Consider the following 12,816-nt stretch of genomic DNA (forward strand, 5'->3'; position numbering starts at 1 on the left):
AATCTGCTTTTTTTTTAGGATAGGTGTAGGTAAACTTTTGTATATTTTTAAATAATATATCATAGTTTTTCCCTGTGATTTTTGTCCCTTAATGTCTGTTGAATAAATTACACATGTTTTGTAAGTTTTACCTTTTTAATAGTGAACTAGCCCACAACATCTTCATATGGTCCTTGAAAGCGTTTTTTTGATAAATTATTTATATTTTAACACTATACATGAAATAATAAATGAAATAGGTACTTAAAGGTATCAATAATAATGTACCTAAATAATTAGAGATTATTAGACGCGTCTAAAACGTATTAAAGTTTTAAGCTAACTCTATAAGCAAAGATGTTAGGTAAACTTATAGGTACATTAGTAGTTCCAGTCTAGGTCATGCATCCCTTACTCTTTATGTGGCTTCCTCAAAGGCTAAATCTACTCTGCTTACGCAGTTCTGACGCAGTATATAAGTATTTTGTCCTATTTCTATAATAGAAATATTACGGAACAATAGAAGCTGAATTACCTACATTTAAATAGGTTATAAAGATGTTACAATTCAGGTCCTATTTAACTAGGTTTCATACATACATATAATCACGCCTATTTCCCGGAGGAGTAGGCAGAAACCACGGATTTCCACTTGCTAGGTTGTAACTAGGTTTCGTTTAAGAAAAATAGGGTTTTACCAATAATTATTTAAGTAGTTTGCATTGTTTGCAAACAATATAATATTAGAAACTAATTAATACTGGCGTAGCACAAGGAGTCACTAATTAATGTACATAACTACAGTTATCTTATACCTAAGTAACCCTAGCGACGCCTAATCAACACCCAAACGAGTTTGTACTCCTCATATCATCCCTATTGTTTACTAATAACTGAAATAGACATTACACAGTACATAGGTACATAAACAGTGCGCGTGCGATGTGTACAGAACGCTCAAATCATTATCAGAACTCACAGAAGCAAGTGCCCGCTGTTATCAGTCGGGTTGTTAGGACTTGTGTGCCTAATCACAGTGTAAAAAATAACAGTGGACCGACGCCTTTGATGTTTGCATAAATGCCAACACCGCACAAGAACACAGTAGGGTTCTCACAGGCTTTTACACAACTGCTCAAAAAGCTGCACGTTCCAAATAAGACACGCTAGCCCTGTAAGTACCGAGCTACTAACAATGGCGATGTATGCAGCTCGGGTGCGCGCTCGCTAGATAATAAACAATATAGGCAGGTAGCGAACGATAAACTTGAGAAATATTAATAGTTTATGTACAGAATACTTAAGATATTATAGTCTGAGGGTTATCACAGTACATTGTATCATCACTTATCAGACTAATTCAGGTCAACAGCGGGGAATTACTGAAATAGGTACCTATTGCGAAAAACTATATTTTTATGACTAAAGTTTGACCCCGTTTTAGCGGAAATGTCCCAGTGCTGGCCTGTGCACACCGGCTGCGTGTGCGTAGACGTATACGCACACTTCACGCAAGTGGTGTGTCGTCTCTCATAAGGATCCATATGTTACAACGCGCACGAGCACGTCTACGCACACGCAGCCGGTGTGCACCCTTCAATCATAATTCCAGGAAATAGAGATGATTAACGGGCTGTCAAATATTGGAATTAAGCTGTCCAACCCTAGGCCGTTTACCTTAGGATGGTATTCCATCTGTCCAATGTGTAATTTGCGTCTCACATTTTGCTTAGTGAGAGAGTGAGACGCAAAGCATATTAGACAAGGAAATTGTACAGGTGGAATATCACCCTTACCCAAGACAATATCTGGCAGCCCGAGCTTTGCTCGGAAAACATATAATAACTCAAAAATGCGCGTTTTTCCAGAGATAAGAGTTAGATCGATTTTTCGACCCCGAAAACCCCTATGTAGCAAATTTCATCAAAATCGTTAGAGCCGTTTCCGAGATCCCCGAAATATACAGGGTGGAAAGGCACGACGATCCTTTCCGGAAATGGGAGATAGTTTAGCCTAAGCTCTATATTTTCTCCATAGAAACTATGTTAATATGGGCAACCGTTTCTAAATTATGACCTTTTAAACATCCACGCAAAAAACTACTTTGTTCTAACCCTAACAGGTGACAGGGTCAATGAACTTACTTGTAAACAATCAGTATTCGACAGGAAATTATGCTAATTTGTTGCCATCTAACCATTTTTAGGTCTGCTTACAGCACGGTAAGAATCATTGCAGGATTTTCGCTTTCTTAGTGGTTCCACTTGTTCAATACTTGAATGAAATAGTTATGTTATTCCTTAATATTAATAATACTAACCACAACATTGTTTACAACGACAGTTCAAATGGTGACATTGACAACCACTCAAAAGTACGCAATCGTCTTATAAATATCTCTGGTTTCCTTGACTGATAAAAAGGTTTTAGTTTCTTAACACGTTTCACAAAATTATTTTCGAATAATTGGAAACTATTTAAAATAATAAAAAATTACATGTAGGTTGTGTTAGTTGCACCAAATGAACTTGCAAAAATGAAATACTAAGAATAAATCAAGAATAAATACTTCTTCAATACCAAACTAACAAACCTTCTTGCGTGGTAGGAAATAGACAAGACGTCTGATGTTTGAAATTAAATTTTCATTGAACTATACTTATTGAATGTCATATTCTTCAAATAAAAATGTTAGATGCTCGTGGCTATTTAAATTTGTGGGGCTGTGTAAAAGATATGGTGTACCAAACCAAACGGAATGTGAAACTGCGGACGAAATGAGACAAAGGCTAATTGGTGCTTTCTGCGGAGGATAAATGACGACCCATATAACCATTCCAGTCGCAGAATCACAAAGTGGTAACTAAATGTCAGATGTGTCGTAACAGAGTCCACACAATGTGTCTAGAATTGTTTCGAAACAAAGTGTCGTCGCCGTGTCTACACTTTTCCGTAACAAGGTGTCGACACATTTGTGTGCACTTTGCGTGCGGTTTGCGACTAAATCTGACAGCAAATTTGTGACAGCAAATGTCAATATAAAATACCTCTTGAAAACCAAGGTTTGTCAAACTACTATTAGTGTCTCGTGTGCTCGTAATTCTAGTAAGTCATCATGGGCAATGCAAATGATAATAATCGACCGAAACCATATAAACACCCAACACCCGTCAACCTTTTACAGAAAAGTTTTTAAAGAAATTCAATAAGCTACTTAGGTCAGGCAACGAATGCTCCAAAAGTTGTAGAGGGAAATGCTCGGAACACAATTTTTGACTCCGTAACTCGGTTTGACAAGTTAGGAGGTGAACATATCAAAAGTCCCCGGCCGTAGCCCTTGAGCGGGGGGGAGAGAGGGGGCTTTGAAGGTCCCATTTTCCCGTTTTTCGATTATATCTCGGAAACTATGCATCTCAGCGACATGGCCACTTATACAAAATGAAAGGTAATTTAATTTGTTACAAGTTTATTCCGTCAATTTTTTCGATATGTTGAATAGTTTTTGAGATATCCGCTCTTGAAAGTTTATTTAGGGCTCTCAATTTTATCTTGATATATCTATATCAGTGAAGGTGCTAGGCCGTGTTTGGTATCGTTTTCGTATAAATCTGGGGTGCTGAATCCATTTAAGATATCACATTGACACCATTCCACAAAATAAAAATAAATCTTTTTAGGGTTCCGTACCTCAAAAGGAAAAAACGGAACCCTTATAGGATCACTCGTGCGTCTGTATGTATGTCCGTCTGAATACACAAAATAGTTCTTTACCTATAGATGACAGGAAAACCTATTAGAAATGTGCAGTTAAGCGCGAGTCGGACTTAATGTACGGAACCCTTAATACGCGAGTCCGACTCGCACTTGGCCGGTTTTTTTGAAACTCTTCTTGACGCTTAACCGCTGAACCGATTCGTTGAAATTTGGTATAGAAATAGTTTGCGTCCCGGAACAGGACATAGGATAGATCTTATAGCCAAAATAATCTTTTGAAGGTGTGTAAAGTGGCGTGGAAATTTGTACGGGAAATCAATAACCGCTGAACCGATTTATATGAAATTTGGGATGGTCTACATCTTTGATTTAGTTAAAAATGATGAAAAAACATGACTTCAAACCTAAACTTAAACAGTATTAACTTCAAGAAGTCAATTCTGAATTCCCCCCTACACCTCATTTCACACCTTTAAAGGGTGATTTTTGAGATAACTTATTATATCCTGTCTCGGGACTCAAAATATATGTGTACCAAATTTAAATTAAAACTGTTCAGCAGTTTAAGCGTGAAGAGGAGTTTAAAAGAAAGTATTTTAATAAGTTTATATGTTTTTACTTCGGAATGGTGTCAATGTGATACCTTAACTAAATTTGGTACTGCGAATTTATACGAAAACGATACCAAAACATGGCCTCGTAGCTTTACTGTTATAGAAGTGAAAATAAAATTGAGTGCCCTAAATTCTTATTACTTGGCCAAACCTGTGTAGAAGGAAAAGGTAAAATAAAAGTCTTCGGCAGGAATATAAGACACAAATATATCTTTTTTTTGCGTTACTATTTCATTCATCAAATATAAACATACCTTGATTATACTATTCTAGTGAGATCCTCATAGATAAACAAAAACATTTACTTAAAAAATTACAAGGTCGAAATGTCACGGAACTTTTTTTTTTTCCTTTATTAAGGGGCTTTTTCGATTGAACGAATATGTCACCCCATAAAAAACAGACTTAATTAACAAAGTTAAAAGAAAGTAAATAGCTACATCTAGTTTAATTACATCACACATTTCTGTCCCTCAGACCGCACTTAACAATATTTAGTACCTTTTCAACAACCTCAGACATGGGGTTCGAAAGGTAGGTATTACATAACCCAATGGAACTGTCATTGTCATGAAATATCTGTCTTCTAAGTCGCTCATTTCGGACACACTCCATTAAAATATGATACACATCCTCGACGCGATTACATAAGGTGCATAATTCCGAATTCACTTTACGCATGAGGTAGGCGAACTTATTCAATGGAATGTGTCCAGAGCGCAATCTCAATAATAAAACTAGATCCTGCCTACACAACACACTATTATCAATCCAAGGAGAATTAAAGAGTTGTGGCTGTATTGTCTTATACCAAATACCTTTGTCCCTAGATCTCTCGTCGAAATATTCCTTCCACAATTCGCGACACTTTAATTTGACTAAATGTAAACAGTCATTATTGCCCCCATATAATGTTTCAAGTGAAATTCAATGCCATCGCTGCATGCCTGTTTTGCTAATGCATCAGCTGTCTCATTGCCACTTATACCTACATGCGATGGAATCCATTGCAATATTATAACTTTTGCCATAGATTTAGTAATATGTGAAAAATATAAACTTTTATGACAAAAAAAATCTGGACACAATTTAAGAATCACCCAATTGCGTCGAGGAATCATCTGTATTTTTGCATGTTTCATTACCTCCTCGCTTCTTTTTTGTCCTTTGTATTCTGTAGCAATTTGTTAGATCTGAAAATAAAGATAACTTGCGTCGTCACGGATGTCGATTTATAGGTTTTAGGGAGTGCAGAATTCGAAAACGATGATCATTTTATAATCCAAGATGGCGGCTACGTATTTTGTCATAAAAGTGGAATCCAAAATAGTCATCATTTTCGAAATCTGCGCCCCCCAAAACCTATAAAACGACACCCATGACGACTTTTATGACAGTGCATGGCCGCCATTTTGGATTCCAAAATGGTCATCATTTTCGAAAGCGGGGCCCCCTAAAACCTATAAAACGACATACATGACGACTTTTATGACATAGTGCATGGCCGCCATCTTGGAATCCAAAATGGTCATCATTTTCGAAATCTGCGCCCCCTAAAACCTATAAAACGACACCCATGACGACTTTTATGACATAGTGCATGGCCGCCATTTTGGAATACAAAATGGTTATCATTTTCTAAATCTGCGCCCCCCAAAACCTATAAAACGACACCCATGACGACTTTTATGACATAGTGCATGGCCGCCATTTTGGATTTCAAAATGGTCATCATTTTCTAAATCGGGGCCCCCTAAAACCTATAAAACGACATCCATGACGACTTTTATGACATAGTGCATGGCCGCCATCTTGGAATCCAAAATGGTTATCATTTTCGAAATCTGCGCCCCCTAAAACCTATAAAACGACACCCATGACGACTTTTATGGCATAGTGCATGGCCGCCATTTTGGATTCCAAAATGGTCATCTTTTTCAAAATTGGGGCCCCCTAAAACGTATAAAACGACATCCATGACGACTTTTATGACACAGTGCATGGCCGCCATTTCGGATTCCAAAATGGTCATTATTTTCGAAATCGGCACTCCCTAAAACCTATATATCGACACCCATCTCGACTTTTATGACAAAGTGTTTTGCTACCATCTGCATGCAAGACATTTCTATTATTTTTACGTACAAAAATGGCCCCCTGTCAACTTTCAATCGAGATTTAATCGATAATTTATTCGATTAATATTCAGATTAATTCAATTTCAATCTATGTTAGGTCGACTGAACTAATCGCGATTAAAATTTGAGAATTAACTTTTTTTATTCCATTAATTAGTCGAATAAACAGTTAATCGATTAATGCCCATCTCTGACCACGGCATTTTTACACTTTGAGAATATCTGAAAACAAATCAACACAAGGAGCCATTTTGCAAATCCAGTAACATACCAGTAACTTTGTTATTACTTTTGACAGCGCGTGTCATGTGTCAACACAGAGTCGACACAAAGTCGAAACATTTGTGACTGCAATATTTCTCAGCCTTGAACCATATTTATACATCATAATTAACAAGTTTCGTAGTATGTAAAGCGTTATTTCTGTTATTTAAGTATAGTATACGCATCGAAGTACTAAAAATGCTTCAAATAATATAGTTATGAACACAGGCACTGAGAAGTAAACAATTTCATTTCCGGCTAAACTAAAACAATGGGGTGGCGCGTTGATTATATTACACTTAGTTTATCAAATCACTCGAGCAGTTTAATTCCCCATAATAATTTAAGTCATATTGTAATATAAATGCAAACAATATATAATTACGTCTTGTAATCCGTTTAAGAGATGGCGTATTAATGTCACTTATTTTTATTTAAGTATTTTTCCATCTGACAGTTTCCATTTGACAGGAACAAAATGAACGAATGAACGAATGATTTTGGCATAAAGTAGTCGCAAACCCGAAACAATGTGTGCACACGGCGACCACACTTTATGTCACTTTGTGTCATGTGTCGACCCTTCCCCATTTCTGGTAACTGTGTCGACACGGCGACGACTCTGCGACTGGAATTGTGACCGAAACAGATGGTGTCGACACAAGATGTGTCAACACCGCGTCGTAACGGCGACTGGAGATGGTTGTATGGGGAAGAGCATACACTATATCGCATGTGCATCGACATACTCGGGTACGGGCTGGGGCGGCGTTGTAATACACGGAGGTACATTTGAACACCGTATGTGAAAAAAAGATAGTATTAAATATTGGAAAAAAGTAATTATCTAAGAAAGTAATAAAATTGTTTGTAATATTTTTGCATGCATTTGATTTATTTGACATTTATGCGTCATTCATACATCATTGCGATACTGTCAACGATCGGAAAAAAGTGTAAAGTCCCGAGCTTTCCCGACGGAGATCCTTAATCTAGCCGTCATGTGCACATGCTATAGGGTTATCACCACAGTTAAAAAGTAGTATTTTTGCAATTTTTATTTTTTACTCAATTAACGATTCTTACCATTACCAATAGTCTCTGTATCACTTAAACGACCTAATACTTCCGGGAAGGATCGTCGTGCCTTTCCACCCTGTATATATAAATAAACAAAAATTGCTCGTTTAAAGGTATTAGATTAGAATTGATTAGGCATTCTAATTATTTTGATGATTCAATCAGTGTGTCATTTAAAATTTCAACTACTTATCTTTATCAAAATATTGATAAGGCATACCTACGGGAAATCCTTTTGTCAATACAACGGATATTGACCAATAACAATATAAGTGTCATGATTCATGATTGTTACGGAAATGGACACACCTAATTGTAAAATTTTCCTTGGAAAATAAAGATAAGTAAGTCAATGGTGAACTGATAGTAATTTACTTGTAATTGTTTGGAATTTAATCATTTGTTTATTATACTTGGTCAAGCAAATCTTGTCAGTAGCAAAAGGCGGCAAATTTGAAAAATCGCGGGTTAGCAACACTGTTTTCGAATAATTCCAAAATCGCATGTAATCTGTGTTTTATCTGTGGAATGTGGATCGTGAATGACAGCCAGTGTTTGTTTACATTCTGAATCGTTGCTATTTCAAGAGAAATTTCTGTTGTCACCAATAAATACCAATATATTAAATAATATTGTGCATGAACTTAAGCAAAGTCAAGGTGCCTACAATGTACAATGATGCTCATTGATTATAAAATTTGAGGTTATGATAATTACATGTTTTGGTTCGATGTACATACATTGCTGCTTTTCTTAGCGCAATACTGCTCTTTGAGTGTTGCCCTATTTCACTTTGCTGTAAGTACATTTCTACTGACACACTTTGAATAGAATAGAATAAAATAGAAATATTTTTATTCGTGAGCACAAAGACAAAAAAGAAAATTATACAAGCAGAGAAACATAAAAAAGGAGAAAGTGCCACGAAATGGTCTCACCTCAGCATGTTGCTGGCGACTTCCAGCGCTGATCTTTGCTTGTCAGACTATATGTTTCTTATTGTTTATATATTGTTTAGTCTATTTGCAATCATAGTAACAATTTTATGGACAAATGTTTGTAATAAATGATTTATTAGTCGCCATCGGGAGGCCTACCGCGAACACCGAAGTTTGCAAACTGGGGGCATCTTTCTCGTTTGTTACAATAATTATGGCGTAATTAGAGTGAATGAGAAAAATGCCCGCAATTTGCGTATGTTGGTATTCGTGGTAGGCGGGGTCCCTTTGTTTCCCATAAAGTTTTAAGTCATAATGTATTGTTTGTCATATTATCGTTAGTCATTGTAGTATACGTGCGAAAGAGATGCGTATATCTGTCGTCTCCTGCGCACGAACACGGACTCTACGCGCGTGCAAGCGCGCGGTGGTATTTGAGATACGGAAGCCGAGTCACGTCGCGTAGCGTAGCCGAGGAGCCGATATTCATTATTATATTATTGTGTAGTGGAACTAGTGGATACAGTTGAAGAAGCGAACACTACATTTTGGCGACGGGCTAAATCGGTAAGTCATTATAATATATAACTTGGTGACATTTCAAAATTACTAAATACGAAGGAATAGATACATGTATACACACCTACCTGGTTTCAAATAAAAGTGTAGCAACATAATGTGTTTAAGGAACGTAAATCAATACATGTCTTTGTATTTACGTCGTTATTTTGAGATCAACAGTGTACGGACATCTAATTTGAACAGATTGCATAAACAGTTAAACATGAGTGTGCATGGCATAGTAGGTACCTAGGTAGTGTTAACCGGAAAATCAAAACTTGCAACAACACTAGCATCGGTGTCAATCCCTAGCGGTTGACAGCGTGGAAAAAAAAACAACAACAGAGATCGCTTGCGCATGTAATGGCGTGTAGCGTAACTAATAACTTGATCGGAATCCCGTAGAAATACGGTAAGTGCTTTCTATATCTTAATAGTAGTAATGCTCAAGTTTACAAGAGGTAAAAATAACGCATATATTATTAAAATAATCATACAACTCAAGCGTAGATAACAAAAGCCGTGCAGTATACTGTAAGTATAGGTTATAATATAAACACGATCGGGCCGCGACCTGTCGGTCGGCGAGCGCGCGGCTTAGCTTTGTAATTCAAGACAGCGACATGCGAAATTGAACCTTGTGCTTCTTAAAGGGACTTCTTATACTTTAACAAAATAAATATTGTTTTGTTTCCTGTTCTTTTTTTAGGTTACGTTAATGTAGTGATTTGAAATTACCTAACCTAACTAAGAAATTAAATGGACATAACGCCATAGCGGTAATAGTACTTATAACTTTGCTATTATTTTCACTTAATGCCACTACATAGGGTCGTATTTCACAAAATGTTTTGATTATGGCATTGTTTAAGTTTGTTTTCTTAAGGTACCTATTCGATAGAGATGTTGACCTAATAGACCAGTCGAAATATAATAGTCCGGTCACATAAATTTCTGGCGTTGACATTATAGTAAATATCTATTTCTTAGTCATTGTGTGATTTCAAATGAAGGAAGATACATACATTTCTATTTTACACTGTATGACTTTTAGAAAAAATTGATTATATTACTTAGGTTTTAATAGTCCAGTAATAGGAGAGTAAATAGTCCAGTAAGTGAAAATTTAAATGTATGCAAAATATGTCAAAATCAAAACCTATAGTACCAAGCAAGATGTTGTAAAGCGTGATGGCTGTTACGACTTAGATGTATAGGTATGCAGATGATGACTGTAATATACCTGGAAAAATGCATAGAAACTGGGAAGGAAGGATGCGGACTGAGTAGGATTGAACAGATGACGTCTGTTTAGTGCCTACTACAGTTCATAAATCAATATATATAAAATACATAATATGTAAAAAAAAAAAAAAAAAAAAAAATGAAAAATTGGATGGAAGGATGCGGACTGAGAAGTATTAAACGGATGACGTCTGTTTAGTGCCTACTACAGTTCATAAATCAACATATATACAAAATATATATATATATATATGCAGATGGAAATTTGGATGGAAGGACGTAGACTGAGGAGGATTAAATGGATGACGTCTGTTTAATGCCTGCTACAGTCAATATTTTTTGTCAACAGGAAGCCAACAATGACAACACCATCGCTGGCGCTTGAAAAGTTTGACTGCGAAGGTGATATCAATTCTGTATGTACACGATGGGAACGTTGGAAGAGGAGTTTGTATATTTACCTGGAAGCGGCAGGTGTTAAGACTGCTGCTAAAAAACGAGCAAGTTTGTTACACTGGGGGGGAACTGAACTACAGGAAATATTTTTTAACATACCAGGGGCAGACGTAAGATCAGAGGAGTCCGGTGAGCAGGATGTATTCCAGGTGGCCATTGAAAAATTGGACAATTACTTCGCACCTAAGCAGAATAAAAGATTTGAACGGCATACCTTTAGACAAATTAAACAAGAAAACAATGAAAAATTTGAGAAGTTCTTGGTGCGCCTTAGACAACAAGCGGTGAAGTGTCAATTTGATAACGTAGAAGATCATTTGATTGATCAAATCATAGAAAGATGTGCGTCAGAAGAACTGAGGAAAAAAATACTTAAGGGAGGAGATAACATGACGATTGAAAATATTATCTCAGAGGCTAATGCCCTGGAGGCTATTAACAGGCAATTAGAGGATTACAAAAATAAAGAAAAGAACGTGCCGATAGAGGTTAATAAAGTGGAAGAGAAGACAGACAGAAAAGGGAAAGAATGTTATAGATGCGGGAGCTGGGGACATTTGTCCAACAGTGAAAACTGTCCTGCTAGGGGAAAAAAATGCCTAAAATGTGGCAAAATTGGGCATTTTAAGTTGCAATGCAAAAGTCAGAACCTGAAAAGAAAACATGAGGACATAAAACATGATGAAACTCGACAGAAACAGTTTTCAAAGAAATTTAAAAAATCTCCTAAAGCTCATGAGGTAAGAAATATTATAGAGGAAGAGGAGGACTCTGAAACCGAAGAAGTCGAGTATTTATTTAACATAAACGGAGATGACATGGTGGTCTGTGATGTGGGAGGAGAAAAAATTAATATGATGATAGATTCAGGATCAAAAAATAATCTAATTACGGATAAGACATGGGAAAAAATGAAGGATATGGGAGTAAGGGTAGTTGACGAAATAAAAGAACCAAAGAAGAAGTTCTTCCCCTATGGATCTAAAACACCTTTGCGACTGCTGGGATCTTTCCGCTCCGACATTAAATTAGCCGGGAGAGAAGAAAACGCAATTTTCTATGTGGTAGATAAAGGTACACAAAATTTACTGGGGAAGACAACAGCAACTAAGTTGGGGGTTTTAAGAATTGGGTTAGAAATAAACCAAATTCAACTAAAGCCTTTCCCTAAACTTAAAAATATTATGATTCAAATACCCATCGACGATAAGATTAAACCAATCGTTCAGCCTTACCGTAGAATTCCAATACCTTTAGAAACCAAAGTCGAGGAAAAAATTACGGAATTACTGGAAAAAGATATTATAGAAGAAGTCCATGGCCCCCCAAGTTGGATATCCCCTATTGTGCCTATAATCAAAGAAAACGGTGACATTCGGCTTTGCGTTGACATGAGACGTGCAAATAAAGCGATTAAAAGGGAAAATCATCCATTACCGACTATGGACCAACTACTACCAAAGTTTAGGAATGCTACAGTGTTCAGTAAATTAGATATTAAGGACGCATTCCACCAGCTAGAAATCCATCCAAACTCACGGGATATAACGACATTCATATCTGGAAAAGGCGTATATAGATACAAAAGATTAATGTTCGGCATTACATGCGCTCCTGAAATATTTCAAAAAACTCTTGAACGCATATTAATTGGATGTGAGGGAGTTGTCAACTTTATTGACGACATATTAGTTTTTGGCGAAGATCAAAAGGAACATGATGTCAGACTTCAGAATGTGCTGAAGGTACTTAAAGAGCATGATATCGTTCTGAAAGAAGAAAAATGTATCTACAACGTTAATAAAATTCAATTTTTAGGACACGAAC

General features: G+C 36.5%; 1 protein-coding gene across 5 annotated transcripts in view; it reads right to left on the reverse strand.

The window, feature by feature from the left end:
• The window catches only part of LOC134801471 (solute carrier family 41 member 1-like), an 86,995-nt gene that overhangs the window by 6,466 nt on the left and 67,713 nt on the right, over positions 1-12,816 (reverse strand). The window lies entirely within an intron of this gene.

This window comes from Cydia splendana, chromosome 22 (genome assembly GCF_910591565.1).
Source record: "Cydia splendana chromosome 22, ilCydSple1.2, whole genome shotgun sequence".
NCBI classification, from domain to species: domain Eukaryota; kingdom Metazoa; phylum Arthropoda; class Insecta; order Lepidoptera; family Tortricidae; genus Cydia; species Cydia splendana.